General features: G+C 44.4%; 1 long non-coding RNA gene across 1 annotated transcript in view; it reads right to left on the reverse strand.

Annotated features, from left to right (window-relative positions):
- Positions 1–19508, reverse strand: part of LOC122681353 — a 122090-nt gene that overhangs the window by 23104 nt on the left and 79478 nt on the right. The window lies entirely within an intron of this gene.

Below are 19508 nucleotides of genomic sequence, written 5' to 3' on the forward strand. Positions count from 1 at the left end.
AATTCTGAGCCTTAGCCCCAGCACAGGGAAAAGGTAAAGCTGGCAGCTTCCATTGTTGATGATATGGGGTGCACAATTTTAACCTGAGTTGCCACTGAGTTATGTAAAAGTATTTTCTTTGTGACCCCATGAACTATAGGCTGCCAGGCTCCTCTGTCCAGGGAGGAATACTGGAGTGGGTTGCCATTTCCTTCTCCAGGGGAATCTTCCCTACCCAGGGATAGAACTTGTGTCTCTTGAGTCTCCTGCATTGGCAGGCAGATTCTTTACCACTAGTGCTGCCTGGGAAGCCCATTGCATTTGAGTGAGATCATGGGAACTCACTTTAAGTTTCCTCATGTACAAAACAGGGGAAATTATAGAACAACAAATCTCACAGGACTGATAGAGGAATCAAATGTGATAATGTACGTGGAAATTTGTGTGATATAAAGCACTCTGCAAATTGTGTGTGGGAGTGTGTGTGTGTGTATGTGTTCCTGTGAACTTGGTCAAGTTGGAGTTATACTCGTGGAGAGGACCCAAAGGAATAAAGTGATTTATCTGATGAACCCACTTGACTAGAAATTAGATTGGTATGTGTCAGAGAGGCTTTCAGCAAAACTTTCAGCAAAATTCCTGCCTAAATGGGAATTTAAATTCTTGAAGGCACAAGAGATTCCTTCACTGAGATGATCCCACAGCTTTATATTGTTCTGAAATATTGTTCCTAAGAATGTGCATGTGTTACTTTTCAATTAAAAAAAACTAGTTAGAAGTGTGTCACAATGTAAATATACTAGTCATATGCAGGTCTGGACCATAGCTGTACATTCAAAATAATGTAAAGAATTAAGGCAGTTCAGTTTTTAATTTGGTATTATCATTTAATTAGCTATTTCTGTGTCTATGTGTTAACAAGGAATTAGGCACACCGCTGTCCTTGATATGTTGATGTTTCATCCTCATTCTTGCCTCTTCATTATCATTATACAGCTAACAACTCCTCACTCAAGACAGGACAAAGAAAGAAAGGACATCATATCTGTCCATTTTACCTTGGAAAGCAAAAAAAAAAAAAAAAATTCCCCAGAAGCCCCTGTTGAGAATTTGTCACATGGCTGTTCATATTGTGTGAGCACCTGAGAGAATAAATATAGGTCTTTTTTCTCCCCCCCATCAATAGCAAGGCAATAACAAGGCAACAGAGGGCAAGAGAGAAAGGAGTTAGAAATGTCTGTGTTGCTAACCAACCAGGTCTTCCACAGGGTATCAGAGGCAACTGCTATTGGAACAGGAAGGTGATGATCTTGGAGAGGATCTGGTTTAACCTCATAAAAAGAGACAGGAGGCCCAGCGAGGCTATTGCTTGTCCAAAGTCACAAATGAAGTGAGTGATACCTTCCATGCTTGAAGGAGGTATCAGTGGGTTTCACATGGGTGATGAGGCATTTGAGGAAAGCTCCCTTATACAGAATGCCTGGAAATCTTGAGTTTCAAAACACATGTGTATTTTCTTTTCAGATAGTTATGTGGTTTCTAGAATATAGAAGTAAATTAAGTTATAGAGATAAGAGGGGAAATAGAAGCTATTGACTACTCAAGGTTGTCTACTTGGTAGGTGGCCAGAAAGGTTTGGTAGGGTAAGTAAGCTCATGCGTGCACATTCAGTCACTTCAGTTATGTCTGACTCTTTGCAACCCTGTGGACCACAGTCCGCCGGGCTCCTCTGTCCATGGGATTCTCCAGGTAAGAATACCGGGTTGGGCTGCCATGCCCTCCTCCAGGGGATCTTCCTGATCCAGGAATCAAACTCATGTCTCTTGTGTCTCCTGCATTGCAGGCAGATTCTTTACCACCAGGGAAGTCCAAGTAAGCTTACTGAAGCCCAGAAAACCGTGTGCTTCTTCATTATAAAGTCATGTAACTTTGGCATGGTGTGAAGGGGCTGAATGGGGGATTGAGGGGTTTAATTCAGGCCCAGCAGCAAATAATTGGTGTGTGCCCACACTTTGCCCAGTATCAAATTCGGTCCTGTGATGGAAAAAAACAAGTGCAGTTCAATTCAATTCAGTTCACCATGACCCAACAAACGCGGATTGAATGTGCTTGTTCCAGGCATGATAAATATATAAAGATAAATAAATGATGCTTTCCCTCCAAGTGCTCATGAATAGAATGGACAACAACTGAATAACTCACTAAAGCACTCTAAAATACTTGCTGAAATATGACATGAATGAAAGATAGTGAGAGTTCAGTGGACCCAACCAGAGAGGCACTTATAATGACCATTCCAGTGTCCAACGAGATGGAAAAGAGATTTATATCACAATGCTGTCAAATTCTCCAGAATGAATAAACGTATAGACTGACCAATCTGGAGTAGTTGGGTATGGAAATTTCAAGGAATACTGTGGAGGTTAAGAGGAAAAAATGTCACCCAAGACTCGGCTCCCTCAAACAGGACTTCCTGGGATTGTGGACCTTGTGTTGAACTTGGTAGATGGTACTTGAAAGATACAAGGAAGAATAAGGGGTCTGTGGGAAGTGAGCTGAGTTAAAGAGGTGGGAATAAGCATGATGTGTTTGGAAGCCTTGCCTGGTTATGAAAAGCCCTGGGCAGCCTCTTTTCTACTTCCTTCAAGATCCCTGGGTTCCATCCCTGCGTTGGGAAGATCCTCTGGAGAAGGGAATGGCTACCCACTCCAATGTTCTGACAAGGAGAATTCCATGGACTCTACAGTCCATGGGGTTGCAAAGAGTTGGACACAGTTGGAAAGTGGAAACTTTCACTCTCACTTTCAAGCTCCAAGTCACTGAATTCTAAAGTTTCCTCACATAGTCCTAAGTCAAATGATTTCATTGGACCTTTGAGTAAAGGAGATCCTTATGTTCATGCCTTAGAAAAAGGCAGAGGTGTCAGAGACCCTGTGGAGTGGCTCAGATCCTTGGAGGTGACTCACTTTAACCCTGATCTCAAATCTGGAAATCACTTACAAGTGATTCTTAGCTTCTTCACTCCACACACACCCAGAAGGATAGATTAGAAACCAGAAAATTAAGACTCTTGCCAATATGGGGAATACGCCTGTGTCATTCCATACAGAAATCTGCCTCCAAAGACTTTTTCAGAATTCAGTGTTCATATCCTACTCTGCGTAATCCTTAGGTTTCTTCTTTCAGGGTATCTCAAGGTATTGAAAGTTCATGACAAGTCCCAGAGAAAGATACAGAATGTTGAAGAATCAATAACATTTATTGAGTGCTTACTAAGTGCCAGGCACTGTTCTCAATACTTTCCATGTACAACTCATTTAACAGGGAGAAGACACTGTTGATGAAAATCTTGAGCCCTCATTGCCTGCAGCTTAGAAATGGTGGGCTGATAAAAAAAGAAGGAAATCATGCCATTGGCAGCAACATGGATGGATCTAGAGATGATCATACTAAGTGAAGCAAGTCAAACAGAGAAAGACAAACACCCTATGATATTACTTATACATGAAATTAAAATATGACACAAATGAACCTATCCATGAAACAGAAATAGACTACAGACATAGAGAACAGACTGGTGGTTGCCAAACAGGCGGTGGGGTAGTGCAGGGAAGGAATGGGAGTTTCCGGTTAGCAGATGCAAACTATTGTGTATAGAATGGATAAACAACAAGGTCCTACTATATAGCGCAGGGAACTGTAGTCAGTATCCTGTGATAAACCATCATGGAAAAGAATATGAAAAACAATGTACGTATACATATAACTAAATAACTTGGTTGTACAGCAGAAATCAACACAACATTGTAAATCAACTATACTTCAATAAAAGAAATTAAAAAAAAACAACAACAGTGGGCTGGCAAAATGCAAGAAGCTATCTGCGCAAACATAGCTCTTAATAATGGTCAGGAAGAGACATGACCATTGGGCCTATTTCAAAGACTTTATTGATTTCACCCAACATTTTCTTCCTGCCCCTGTAGCATTTTTGTTTTCTTTCATGTATAAGCTGAAGCTTTCCTGTTCCCATGAACCATTTAGGCTGCAGCTTGATAAACCATCACTCACACCCACTTCCTAGAAAGCTCTTCCCTGGGCAAGTGGCGCTGTTTGCTGAGTTTCTGAGCAGAGCATACTGAGGCCAAGGTATGGCCCAGGGTCAAGGGCAGGATGGGAGTCAACAGAACAATGTCTGATTGTCACGATGGCATGTTGGAGTAAAGATACCCTCACTCTGCCAAAGGAGAACGTTCTTCCTGTCTCTAGTAATCACGCAAACTAGACTCTTAAAACAAGATTAGGCTGAAGTAGGACCAAAGTTGGAGTCCCAGTTGCTCTATGACTTCATTGAAAGCTCCAATGCCAGCAGGAAGAAAAAAGAAATCAATACTACATTTTCTTCATCATCAATTTTTGCTTTTTGCTAAATGAAAATGCTTTTATTCCCTTTCTTGTTCCCTCTGCCATCGAAGATGTTTTCTCTGCACATGTACTATCTTTACCCCATACTGTCATGTCAGTTGTGCTCATTCAAAGAGCTCTATGGAGGATGGTGTCATAGGTATGCCTTTCTGTAATAAGCATTTAAACTGCAGAGGATGCCATCTCAATGCCCCAAAGATTTCCTAGTACAATGGTCCTTGCTCGGCAGGACTTTCTGCCACTGCAGCAGGGCCCTAACATGTACTGCTCCATGAAACTATTGGCTGCTCCAATTTTTCTGGAGTCAATAGCGGCACACTTACTCTAAGCAGCTCTCAAGGCCCCAGGGTCCCATCCCAACCCTATGCACCGTGCCAGGCTGTAGCACTGTGTCTTGTAGAAGGGAATACGATTGGTGAGGCGGGCCTGTCTTGAACTCATTCATGGGCTTTGGTTACAGAAGCAGCAAAGGGACCTCATTATAAGCTGTTCTCACCTGTTCAGTTACAGAAGAGCTGAAAGGGTTTTGCTGAACAATGCCGTGAACTGGCTTGCGATGCAGTTCCAAAGTAGTGACCTTTATGAGCTCTCAATGAGCTCCCGTTGCTATTGGCTCCAAGACGGTCCCCATCCAAGACTTGACACACTTGGTGAGATTTGGAAAGAAAGAAAGAAAAATTTGCAATAGAGGATAAAAAAAAACTACAGCTTCACGGGCTGAAAACTCATTTCCTGAGGAGCCAGGGGCACATCGAAAGCTCTCTGGGACTCGCCGAGCTCCAGGAAGCTCGACCAGTCACTTAATAAGTCATTGAGGACGTGTGGTTTAATTAACTCGCCCAAAATTCCTCCTTTCCCTTTCTCACTTTTGCTATTAATATTTTTCGATATCTGATAATGCAGTGTAGTTAATTCTTTCTGGCTCTATAATGAACACTGCCATAATGAAAAAGGTTAGCAGTGCTTCAGGCAGCTTTTAATTATCCAGCCGAGCAGGTAAAAGCACTTTATTCTTCTCTTTTTTCCCCCCCTTACTTAGCAATTAATGGAGGAGCTCAGTGGCACTTACTGTACCTTTTTTGTTTTCTAATGGATGATGCTGCACGGAACAGGGAGGCCTTCCTGTACCCTTGCTCCTACCAGCTGGGAATGTTGCGGGAGGTATGGCTATATCTCAGGCCTCTGGTTTGTGCCATGTAAGTGCTTCTGCTGCTGGCTGAAAGTTTATCTAATTTAAAAAATCAAGTTAACTAGACTTGTCATTGTTCAGTCCCTCAGTGGTGTCTGACTCTTTGCGACCCCATGGACTGCATCATGTCAGGCTCCTTTGTCCTTCTCCATCTCCCGGAGCTCACTCAAACTCATGTCCATTGAGTTGGTGATGCCATCCAACCATCTCATCTTCTGTCATCCCCTTCCCCTCCCGCCTCCAATCTTTCTCAGCATCAGGGTCTTTTCCAATGAGTCGGCTCTTTGTGTCAGGTAGCCAAAGTATTAGAGCTTCAGCTTCAGCATCAGTCCTTTCAATGAATATTCAGGGTTAATTTCCTTTAGGATTGACTGCTTTGATCTCTCAAGAGTCTTCTCCAGCACCACAGTTTGAAAGCATCAATTTTTCGGCATTCAGCCTTTCTTTATGATCCAACTCTCACATCCGTACATGACTCCTGGAAAAAGTATAGCTGTGACTATATGGACCTTTGTTGTTACCAGTTCCTTGTCTTGCTGTCTTCTGCCTTTGCATCTGTGCCCAGAGAGCACCCCACTTCCACCAAATACTTTGATAGCTCAGTTGGCTTAGCTTTATGGTAGACGTTTTCCTGGTTCTATAATGGGGCCATCTTTCTTCTTCCCATGATAACAGCAGACTTGACATTGCTCTCCTTACTTTACAGACAGGGAAACTGAGGCCCAAATTCAAAGCAACAGAGGTTACCTCTCTCTTTAAAGCAGTGTTTCTCAACTAGAGGTAGTTGTGCTTTCGGGGGATCTTGATAACACCTGGAAAAACTTTTGTCATCATAACTGGGTGACGGGGGGACACAGTGCTACCAGCATCTGGCGGGTGGAGGCTAGAGATGTCACTAAACTTCCTATAACTGAAGAGACTGTCTCCCAAGACACAGAATTACTTAAAGTGTTAAAGTGTGGAGGTTGAGAAAACTCTGATTCAAGGATATCATTCTTAGGAGGAGCTGGTGATTTTTAAAATTGATGTCACGCTACTATTCATGGTAACATCTGCTACTTGTTGAATATTTACTGAGTACAGTTCTAAGTCATCACACTCATTGACTCAGTTCTCAAAACAACCCTGAGTGGCAAGAATTATTACTCTAACTCAAAATGAGGAAACTGAAACTCAGGAGGTGCTGAAATTTGCCAAAGGGCTCCTGGCAGAGGACATTCCTATAGCTCAATAGGTAAAGAATCTGCCTGCAATGCAGGAGATCTGGGTCGGGAAGATCCCCTGGAGAAGGAAATGGCAATGCACTCCAGTATTCTTGCCTGGAAAATCCCATGAACAGAGGAGCCTGGTGGGCTACAGTCTGTGAGGTCTCAAGAGTTGGATGGCTTAATAATTAAACCATCACCACACTGGGCTTCCCTTGTGGCTCAGCTGGTAAAGAATCTGCCTACAATGTGGGAGACCTGGGTTTGATCCCTGCATTGGGAAGATCCCCTGGAGAAGGGAAAGGCTACCCACTCCAGTATTCTGGCCTGGAAAATTCCATGGACTGTATGGTCAATGGGGTCGCAAAGAGTCGAACACAACTGAGTTCACTTTCACTTTCACCCTGGCAGAGTGAGTGATGGGGCCCGTGTCAGCTCAGTCCTGGGCTTCTCCTGTACCCCCCTCTCCGCACGGCTCCCTGCAGCCCCGCTGGACAGGAAACTGTCTTGCCTGGATAGCACCGAGCACAGAACAAGGAACTGCTTACTCTTTAGATGGGCAGAAGCCTCGGGTTCCAGAGTTGCCAAAGAAAAGTAGTTTCCAAAATCCTGCCCTTTGTGACAACATGAATGACTCTTCAGGGCATTATGCAAGGTGAAACAAGTCAGAGAAAGACAAATATTGTATGATCTCACTTATATGTGGAATCTAAGAAACCAAACTTGTAGAGACAGAGAAGAGAATGGTAGTTGCCAGGGGCAGGGGTAGAAGGTGGGCAGAATGGGTAGAAGTTGTCAAAAGTTGTGTGTGTGTGTGTGTGTGTGTGTAGAGTAGCTTCAGTTGTGTCCAACTCTTTGCGACCCTATGGACTGTAATTTGCCAGGCTCCTTTGTCCATGCAATGCTTCGGGCAAGAATACTGGATGGGGCTGCCATGCCTTCCTCCAGGGGATCTTCCCGACCCAGGAGTCGAATCTGTGTGTCCTGGTTCTCCTGAATTAGCAGGCAGATTCTTTACTGGTAGCGCCACCTGGGAAGCAGATTGTACAGACTTCTAGTTATAAAATAAAAAATATCCTAGGGATGTAATGTACAGCATGGTTATTATAGTTAATAATCTCTATTGTATATTGGAAAGTTGCTAAGAGAATAGATCTTAAGAGTTCTCACCATAAGGAAAAAAATTGTAACCATATGGGGTGATGCATGTTAACTGAACTTACTGTGGTGATCATTTTGCAATATATATGTACATCAAATCATTATGTTGTACAGCTTAGGATAAAACAATGTGATACATCAACTATGTCTTCAATAAAACTGAAAAAAATAATCTTGCTTCCTTCTTGATCTCTCCAGGGTTAAATTCAAGATTCAAGGAGTCCAATGGCTTCAAAAATTTCTATTCATTGACATAGATCTTTCTCCCCTCTTATACCTATGGAACAATCTCTGACATGCACACACACCATTCATTCATTTATTCATACAGTCACTCAAAAATATTCATCAAGGGTTGAAGATACAAAGGGGAGAGAAATATATATAGTCTCTATTCCCGAGTTACTAACAGTCTATTAGGTCAGAAAAGCCTAAAAAAATAATCATTCTATTACAGTGTGCTTAGTTTAATGATGGAGATGTGACCAGGCTATTAGAGAGGTGCAGAAAAGGGGCCCCTAGTCAGCTTCTAGGGGCCTGGGAGTCATGCATGTCTCCCAGAAGATGGTAACTGTGTGGAGTCTGAAAGGCTGAGATGGAATTGGTCAAATGGAGAGATAAAGAAGGGATCATATGAAAATACAGTCTCAGAGGCCTAGGCTTCATGGTGAAAGAGCATATGGAGAAAGTGCAGTAGTCCTGTGTTATCGAAAGGCAAAGCACACAGTGGGGGGCAAGAAGGTAGAGGAGTAGGCTGAAGCCTGAAAGGGGAGCTTATAAATGCTAGGGAGACACTGATGAGGGGAGTGGGTTTTAATGTTCAGGTTATAACCCTTAGGGAAAGCTGTGCTTAAACCCTCGTGGAAGACAGACCTGAGGGACTCGAGGCTGGAGCCAGAGAGCTGGGCCGCAATGCTGTTGCAGGAGTCCAGGTCAAGAGCTTAAACTGTTTTGGAGTTAAAGTCAGCAGACATAGGTATTTAGATCTAAGAGCTAAAGGAAAAGGATATGTTATGTTGGGACTGGTTGCATGAGTTATCACCTGGCACACATCGGATAGATCTCTCTGTCCAGTGAACCATTGGACAAAAATGAACTTGTAGGGAGAGAGATGGGATGGAGATACAGATTTTGGAATCATCAGCAGAGAAGTGGGATTTGCAACAATGGGGCACAGTTGAGTGAATTGGCCCAGTGTCCTCTTCAGTCCAATGGTCTGTGACCAAAGCACTGGGCTGATGTAAAACAAGGCAGTGGGAGGCCCCCCCATAGAGATGACAGGAGGGCATTCAGAGAACTCAGTGAAAGCTGGCAAGCTGAACGAACAGCACCCCAATAAAGCAAGTACATGTGGCAATGTAGCTTGCTATGCTCTGGATGATCACTGTAGAGGCTCAGTGGGAAGCTGCCATTTGCCCTCCTAAGGTGAAGGGAATGGCTGTTCGTTGCAACACAAGGTCAACGGTTTGCCAACTTTACAGTGCTCATGGCTTGGACTTGAACTACTCTTAATCGGAATATTTACTGTGGGGCTGTGAACCATGGGAAGCTCTATCTGGCATCTACAGTCCTGTCCCAGGATGGAAAGTTGTTGGATTTTCCACATCACCCTTCTTTCTACAATGTCCTGGTCCTTCCTAAATGGCAGAATGTGGTGTTCACAGTCACATGCTCAAGCATGATTGTGATCATGTAAACACATACATCCCCACATCCCCGCTAACATACGCACAAGCTTTGAGTTAGAAAAACATGCCCTTCCCTATTAACACCTGGCACCTGGTATAATATAAACCCAGCCTTAGTAATTATTCAAGGACTTTTCAGCAGCTTTCTTCTGACCAGTGTTGATGGCTGGTGCCAGTCACCATAACGAGGTGTGAATTAACGCAACAGCATTCATGCCGCACAGCCTCCTGGGCTTGTGTTTGAAACACAGGGCTGTGTTTTAGAGCCTTGGATAAAGTTCATTAATAGGTGCGAGCACAGTTCTCAAAGGGCAGTTCTGCCATATTTCCAGTCACTGTTCAGAATTCTCATTAGCCAATTACCCTGCTCCTGTCTTCCCAGCTCCTGCAGTAATGTGTATTTTAAAGCCTCTGATAAGACACAGCATGTTTTAAATATACCTTAATGTATTGGAAATGCACGAGCCCCCTTCGGGTTTATATATCTTAACCACAGCCAATTTTGTAAAGTTATAAATAAATGTTACAGGCATCGGCTGCAGTAGTAGAATCAGCTGGGGATATTTAAAAGCCAGTCTAAAGTCTAACTTACCTCTAATCTGAGGTATAAAGCATGGTGAGCAAAGCAGGTAGGAATATGCAGATGGTTTCCTGGTAATAAAATCGACAACCTTGACACATGAAGTGAGATTGAGTGGGAATAGGCTTGGTGGGGGCAGCAGCTTGGTTGAACTATCAAGCATTTATGTATTGTGGGGATAAAAATGAAGAGAACCACGGTTCTGACTGGTTTATAAACATGACAGGAGGATTGAGGTGAATGGTCCTGCAGGAGGACAAAATGTTATGGGGGACAAATTGGGAGGATTCAGATGACTCTCTGAAGAGGTAGCAATTGAGGTGGACTTTGAAAAATGGGTCAGATTTCATAGGCAGAGATTGGAAACAAAGTGGTGGGAGATAGGGAAACACAGGACGTTTCAGTGCAGGGTAGACAGTTCAGTTGGGTGGGAGGAAGTATCAGGTACATGCAGCGGAGCAATGGAAAAATAAGTCTGAAAGGGTGGGTTTGGGATCAAATTGTATAAGGTCTTGAACTTCTTGAAAGAAGTTGTGGATGAATTCACTAGGAAATGGAGAGATAATTCAAAGCTTTTAATCAGAGGAAGAATAAGGTAAGAGTTACATTTCAGGGGAACTAAGCTGGCAGCAGAGTTTACAAAGGACAAAAATGGAGTCACGCAGGAATTGAGAAGACCAGTTGGGGAGCTTTTGAAATAAAACACGAGAGAGAGAAGGAAGGTCTGAATTAGGGATTCTAGCAGTGGGACTGCAGAGAAAAAAGCACCTCTGAGAGATATTAGGAGGGAAGATAAACGTGCAGGACCACGGGCTTCTGATTGGATATGATGCATGAATACTGAGGGCCGCTAACGCAGGCGGAGCATCAAAGATGGCGCCCACGTTGTTAGCCCTGGTAACTGGTACCATGAGCTAAGCCTTGAACAGACTAGAAGTAACACTGCCACAAAGATAGACTGACTTGAGAGTGGGCCATGGGGGTGGAGGATGAATGAAATGTTCCAGTCTTGAAAGACCTACAACTTCTGCAAGGGCCTGAGTCTACAGATAGGTACTTGTGAGACTGGAGAGCAGATAAGACCAATAAGGGGCAGAGGGTAAAGCAAAATGAGAAGAAGGCTAAGACAGAGATGCCATTATTCAGGAGGTGCCCTGCCTTTTTGCCTCACTGTAGCTCCTATAAATGGTGAGTTCTTAACCAGCACTGGGACTATCTAGTCATTTTCAAGATCTGAATTTGCCATTGTTATCCTCTGTAGGACAAGAGAAGACAGGAAACAAGGGAGCCAGAGTCCACAGAGAGGTCAAGACAGACTCCAGAATGGAAGCTACAGTTTGTCCAGGAGGTGGTGAGTGGGGAAGCAATGGAAGAGGGAAGGGATGAAGCAATATTGCTCTCTGAGAATTTCTTCTGCGGGGCCCTAGGAATCAGTCTGAAGATATTCCCCACCCCCAGGGGAGGAGAGAGGTATATTAGTAGACATGGCTGCTATGTGAAAGAAGATTCTTGAAGATGATGGTTAGCCAGAGAAGTAGACCATTAAGAGGGGTGTGTGTGTGTGTGTGCATATACATGCATTTATGTATGCGCTTATGTACATGCATATACATGTACTTGTATATACACAGATATATGCACATATATACATATATATGCATTTATATTTACACATCTCTATCTCTCCATCTATTTATGTACCTATCAACCTGCATGTCTAAGTGATTTGTTACGAGAGTAGGACCTTACACAATTGTGGGAACTGCTTAGTCTCTGTAAGGCTGCTAAATTTCATCTGATGCTGGAGCCTCATGTCCATAGGAAGGCAGTCATGAAGGGAAAGAAAGTGAAAGTAGCTTGGTCATATCTGACTCTTTGCAACCCCAAGGACTTAACCTTCCAGGCTCCTCATTCCATGGAATTCTCCAGGCAAGAATACTGGAGTGGGTTGTCATTTCTTTCTCCAGGGGATCTTCCTGACCCAAGGATCAAACCTGTGTCTCCTGCACTGCACGTGGACTCTTTACCATCTGAGGCACCAGGGAAGCCATGAAGGGAAGAAAGACATAACGTGGGGAAAGAAGGACAAATTGAACTTCCAAGAAAAGCTAGAATCTGCAAGGATGGACCAGCTGGAATCTGTGCCCATTCTCGCCACCTCCAGGCATGAAGAAACAGGGAACCCACAGCGAAGGTGATTACTCTCACGATGGGGTGAAAAATTACCAGACCCAGTCACTGGAGGAGCTGAGGGAGGGCCCAGAGGAAGGTGCCCAGCATCAAAGAGAGGTGAGAGCTGATAAGTGAGTGAACCCAAAGACCTCCTGTCCCAGCTTCTGAATGTCAAAACCGCCATGGCTGTGGCTCCATGTCCGCCCACCAAAGCTTTAAGGAAAATCTGTCTCGTGGCTTGTCTAACCAGAAACATACAGAGAGGAGTTCTGGGAAATGAAGCTCATTTGATCTAGCTGATCTGACACATGCAGAGCCACCATGGCCAAGAGGATAAGGGCAGAGCCTGAGAGATGAGTAGACTAGTGTTCTGTCTTCTCTAGTCGTCAGGATCCAACTCGCCAGTTTGGATCTGGAGTTTGACTCAAAGCTTCCTAAGTCAAGGTTTACATCCCATCTTCCTAGTTCTCTTCCACAGCATATAAGGACAGGCTCGTGAGTACTGTTAGTCTCCAGGGACTGTACTATTTTATATGCATATATATTTTCTTTGGCAATAAGGAGTTCATGATCTGAGCCACAGTCAGTTCCAGGTCTTGTTTTTGCTGGGTGTATAGAGTTTCTCCATCTTTGGCTGCAAAGAATATAATCAATCTGATTTCGGGGTTGACCATCTGGTGATGTCCATGTGTAGAGTCTTCTCTTGTGTTGTTGGAAGAGGGTGTTTGCTATGACCAGTGCGTTCTCTTGGCAAAACTCTATTAGCCTTTGCCCTGCTTCATTATGTACTCCAAGGCCAAATTTGCCTGTTACTCCAGGTGCTTCTTGACTTCCTACTTTTGCATTCCAGTCCCCTATAATGAAAAGGACATCTTTTTTGGATGTTATTTCTAAAAGGTCTTGTAGGTCTTCATAGAACCGTTCAACTTCAGCTTCTTCAGCATTACTGGTTGGGGCATAGGCTTGGATTACCATGATATTGAATGGTTTGCCTTGGAAATGAATAGAGATCATTCTGTCATTTTTGAGATCACATCCAAGTACTGCATTTCAGACTCTTTTGTTGACCATGATGGCTACTCCATTTCTTCTAAGGGATTCCTGTCCACAGTAGTAGATATAATGGTCATCTGAGTTAAATTCACCCATTCCAGTCCATTTTAGTTCACTGATTCCTAGAATGTCGACATTCACTCTTGCCATCTCCTGTTTGACCACTTCCAATTTGCCTTGATTCATGCCTAACGTTCCAGGTTCCTATGCAATATTGCTTTTTACAGCATCGGACCTTGCTTCTATCACCAGTCACATCCACAACTGGGTGTTGTTTTTGCTTTGGCTCCATCCCTTCATTCTTTCTGGAGTTATTTCTCCACTGATCTCCAGTAGCATATTGGGCACCTACCGACCTGGGGAGTTCCTCTTTCAGTATCCTATCATTTTGCCTTTTCATACTGTTCATGGGGTTCTCAAGGCAAGAATACTGAAGTGGTTTGCCATTCCCTTCTCCAGTGGACCACATTCTGTCAGACCTCTCCACCATGACCTGTCAGTCTTGGGTGGCCCCACATGGCATGGCTTAGTTTCATTGAGTTAGACAAGGCTGTGGTCCTGTGATCAGATTGGCTGGTTTCCTGTAATTATGGTTTTAGTGCGTCTGCCATCTGATGCCCTCTCGCAACAACTACTGTCTTACTTGGGTTTTTCTTACCTTGGACATGGGGTATTTCTTCACGGCTGCTCCAGCAAAGTGCAGCCGCTGCTCCTTACCTTGGATGAGGGGTATCTCCTCATGGCTGCCCCTCCTGACCTTGAACGTGGAGTAGCTCCTCTCCACCCTCCTGCGCCCATGCAGCCGCCGCTCCTTGGACGTGGGGTAGCTCCTCTCGGCCGCTGCCCCTGACCTCGGACATGGGGTAGCTTCTCTTGGCCTTAAGTCCTTCAGACTTAAATTGGAGAAAGTAGGGAAAACCACTAGACCATTCAGGTATGACCTAAATCAAATCCCTTACAGTGGAAGTGAGAAATAGGTTTAAGGGACTAGATCTGATAGACAGAGTGCCTGATGAACTATGGATGGAGGTTCATGACATTGTACAGGAGACCGGGATCAAGACCATCCCCGTGGAAAAGAATGCAAAAAGGCACAATGGTTGTCTGAGGAGGCGTTACAAATAGCTGTGAAAAGAAGAGAAGCAAAAAGCAAAGGAGAAAAGGAAGGATATTCCCATTTGAATGCAGAGTTCCAAAAATAGCAAGGAGAGATAAGAAAACCTTCCTCAGCAATCAAGGCAAAAAAATAGAGGAAAACAACACAATGGGAAAGACTAGAGATCTCTTCAAGAAAGTTAGAGATACCAAGGGAACATTTGATGCAAAGATGGGCTCAATAAAGGACAGAAATGGTATGGACATAACAGAAGCAGAAGATATTAAGAAGAGGTGGCGAGAATACACAGAAGAACTGTACAAAACAGATCTTCATGACCCAGATAATCATGATGGTGTGAGCACTCACCTAGAGCCAGACATCCTGGAATGGGAAGTTAAGTGGGCCTTAGAAAGCGTCACTATGAACAAAGCTAGTGGAGGTGATGGAAGTCCAGTTGAGCTATTTCAAATCCTGAAAGATGACACTGTGAAAGTGCTGCACTCAATATGCCAGCAAATTTGGAAAACTCAGCAGTGGCCACAGGACTGGAAAAGGTCTGTTTTCATTTCAATCCCCAAAAAAGGCAATGCCAAAGAATGTTCAAACTACTGCATGATTGAAATCATCTCACACACTAGTAAAGTAATGCTCAAAATTCTGCAAGCCAGGCTTCAGCAATACGTGAACCGTGAACTTCCCGATGTTCAAGCTGGTTTTAGAAAAGGCAGAGGAACCAGAGATCAAATTGCCAACATCTGCTGGATCATCGAAAAAGCAAGAGAGTTCCAGAAAAACATCTATTTCTGCTTTATTGACTATGCCAAAGCCTCTGACTGTGCGGATCACAATAAACTGTGGAAAATTCTGAAAGAGAGGGAAATACCAGACCACCTGACCTGCCTCTTGAGAAACCTGTATGCAGGTCAGGAAGCAACAGTTAGAACTGGACATGGAACAACAGACTGGTTCCAAATAGGAAAAGGAGTACGTCAAGGCTGTATATTGTCACCCTGCTTATTTAACTTATATGCAGAGTACATCATGAGAAACACTGGGCTGGAAGAAGCAGAAGCTGGAATCAAGATTGCCAGGAGAAATATCAATAACCTCAGATATGCACATGACACCACCCTTATGGCAGAAAGTGAAGGGGAACTGAAAAGCCTCTTGATGAAAGTGAAAGAGGAGAGTGAAAAAGATGGCTTAAAGCTCAACATTCAGAAAACTAAGATCATGGCATCTGGTCCTATCACCGCATGGGAAATAGATGGGGAAACAGTGGAAACAGTGTCAGACTTTATTTTTCTGGGCTCCAAAATCAGTGCAGATGGTGATTGCAGCCATGAAATTAAAAGACGCTTACTCCTTGGGAGGATAGTTATGACCAACCTAGACAGCATATTAAAAAGCAGAGACATTACTTTGCCAACAAAGGTCCATCTGGTCAAGGTTATGGTTTTTCCATTGGTCATATATAGATGTGAGAGTTGGACTGTGAAGAAAGCTGAGCACTGAAGAATTGATGCTTTTGAACTGTGGTGTTGGAGAATACTCTTGAGAGTCCCTTGAACTGCAAGAAGATCCAACCATTCCATCCTAAAAGAGATTGGTCCTGAGTTTTCGTTGGAAGGACTGATGCTGACTGAAACTCCAATACTTTGGCCACCTCATGAGAAGAGTTGACTCATTGGAAAAGACCCTGATGCTGGGAGGGATTGGGGGCAGGAGGAGAAGGGGACAACAGAGGATGAGATGACTGGATGGCATCACCGACTCGATGGACATGAGTTTGAGTAAACTCCGGAAGTTCGTGATGGACAGGGAGGCCTGGTGTGCTGTGATTCATGGGGTCGCAAAGAGTCGGACACGACTGAGCGACTGAGCTGAACTGAACTGATATTTTCTTTGCACATGTGCTCAGTCACTCAGTTGTGTCCATTTCTTTGCAGCCCCGTGGCTTGTAGCCCTCCAAGCTCCTACATCCATGGAATTTTCCAGGCAAGAATAATGGAGTGGATTGCCATTTCTTATTTCAGGGGATCTTCCTGACCCAGGGATTGAACCCACATCTCTTCCATCTCCTGTATTGATGGGTATATTCTTTACCACCATGACACCTGGGAAGCCCTGTATTTTCTTTACTATTCAGCATAACGTTAAACAGAGAGTAGTATTACTCCCATTTTACAGGTGGGGAAACCAAGACTTTGGGTGGTCAAGTAAAGGGTTAAGGACCACACAGCTAGAAAGCTGATAGAGTCTGTATTGCAACCTCAGTTAATCTGACTCCAGGGTTTCTGGTTTTAGCACTACAAAATCTAAAGCATCCCAAGTTTCCAACAGAATTTCTGATGGTAGGATTTCAATAAATTGTAATTAAATGAATGGGTGGGTTTATGGATGAGTGATGGGCAAATGAAGGGATGAGTGGACAAGTGGTGGGTGGATGGATAGATGGTAGAACTAAGGTATCTGGGAGAAATGGAGATTGCAGGAGAGAGACAGGCTCAGGGGAGAATCTGTGCGGCATTTACAAAAGCTCGTCTTTGATTAGGTAGGGGAGAGAACCAGAGGAAAAGCCAGACAACTGCTGAGCCCAGCTTTCCTTTTGCCACCAAATTAATCCATAGACTCTTCCATGAAAAACTATGCTTCCAGTGGGTCATCATTCGTATTGAATATTATTTACCAGGGTCCATGTAAGTGGTGAACCACGGATCAAAGGCCTGATTCCTAAATCTGCCTTCATAAGCAACTTGCTGTGAACTCGAGCATCTAATTCTGCCTCTGTTCCAAGTGTTAATGGTGCTTGCCAGGCCATTTTGCTGGGTTCTGTTTTTGACTCTGCGTCCTGAGACTTGACCTGAGGAAAATTAACCCATCTTTTTATTTCTCAGTTACTTCAGAATGACAAGCCATTAATGTAGGAGCTGTACCCCTTAAAATAGGAGTAGACCCTGGGCCCATCTAGATTGCTTCCGGAAATGTGTCCAGTCTGTAGGACAGGTCTCACCAGAGCCCTTCCTTGGCACCAGCCTCTCCCAGCTGGGGAAGTGATGCCTTCACATGGGAGCTCATTGCAGAGAGGGTTAGTCTTCCCTCTTTTAGAAGCTTCCTGTGTATGGGAAGTGAACAGCTCCCATCCACATCCTCCTTCCTCCTTGGCAGGTTGCTGTCTCCTGCCATTGTGAGGTCCCAGGAGCCTGTGACATTATCTGCTCTCTCCCAGGAGAGACTCCGGACTACAGTTGTGAGCCCTGAGATTGATAAACATGCAGGGAGGGCTCCTGTGCCAGACACGGGGGCCACTGAGCTAGGATGGGCTGGGCTGGACGGGTGTTGCAGGGCGGGGTTAGCCAGGGTCTGGACTGGGGGGATTTTTCCCAGGGTCTGAGCACCCTGGGAGAGAAGCCCAGCACAGGGAGACCTGGTAGCTATCCTTAGGAGTGAGGAGCTGTCATTGGTATGTCTGCATTCTCCAGCAGTGTGGACTCCAGAGTCTTAGAAATTCCCCTGGCAGCTGAACATCCCACTGGCCGCAATTAACCTGCTCAAGACTAGGTCAGCAACTTTGCAGGGAATGTTTGCTGATGGCATTCTACTGGGTGTACTGGTACTACTGACTCTGGTCCCCAGAAAGCCTGGCATGTCTTTAGTGGCAGAAGAAAGCTAGGAGCAAATTCTGCCAGCATCACAGTATCCTTAGGCTGAATGTGACATTTAGAGGTCACCTGGTCCAGCCATTTGCCTGCAGGCATACCTGGACATAAACCAGCAGAGACAGATGAGAATCTGTTCTCTCTCCCTGCCTTCAAAAACCTTCACACACAGAAGGACATTTCATGTATAGCCTTAGTATCTAATATTCCTCAACCCTGAGACAGTTGTTTCTGAGCTCTCATCTGTATTCCACTTGCTCCCAAATGATTCTCTCTTTGATTTATATCTCGATAGAGATGGAAGGAAGAACCCTTTGCATGTTGTATGCAGTAGGCGTTGGAGCTTGCTCACGCAGACATCTCCAGAATTCACTGTGCGTCTTCTAACTCTGCGTTCAGTGACGTCACTTTGGTAAGCTTGAAATCAGCCATGGTGGACTTCTCAGGTGACTCAGTGGGAAAGAATCTGCCTGCCAATGCAGGAGATGCAGGATACACAGGTTTGACCCCTGGGTTGGGAAGATCTCCTGGGAAGGAAATGGCAACCCACTCCAGTATTCTTGCCTGGGAAATCCCATGGACAGAGGAGCCTGGTGGGCTACAGTCCATGGGGTCACAAAAAAGTCAGACGTGATTTTGTGACTAAACAACAATCAGCCGTGGTGAGAGTATTTACACCATGGAAATGGGCAAACGCCACAGATTAGGGCTTTCTTTCCTCCCAGGAACAAATAGCTGTTTAACATTTCCCAGCACACAACTAGTAATGGAGAGCAGTACTCCCCGGAACTTGGGCGTCAATGCTTCTCCGTACACATCACCGTAGTGCTATCAGGTAACCACTTTAGTGCTTTCAGGTGAAGCTCACTCTCAGGCAGGACTATAATTTCGCAGCGAGCAGAGGCCGTGACTTGCAGTCACAGCAGCTGCACGTCTACTGTATGCCAGAGGAATGAAGGACACATATCAAATCATCAGGCTGAATGACTCTAGTTTTCATCGTCTTAGTCCTAATGCGATCCCACGGTTGGAGTCAGATTTGCCAAGCAGGAGATATGTTTATCTCAGTTGACTTCAGAGTCGTGCAATTCCATTCAAGCAGGATTTGAGAGACACCTTCTCCGTGTTCACCGGGTTCTAGGCTCAGGAGGAGGGCATGTCTGTGAGCTGCTGCAGCCCATCACTTCTATGCTCAAATAAATTACAATTTGATTTGTAAGTTATGCATACCAGCAGAGAGTGAGGGATCAATATTAATATTCTGGAAGACTTGTGCTTGAGGGATTTTTAGTGGTCAT

Source organism: Cervus elaphus, chromosome 1 (assembly GCF_910594005.1).
Source record: "Cervus elaphus chromosome 1, mCerEla1.1, whole genome shotgun sequence".
Taxonomy (NCBI): domain Eukaryota; kingdom Metazoa; phylum Chordata; class Mammalia; order Artiodactyla; family Cervidae; genus Cervus; species Cervus elaphus.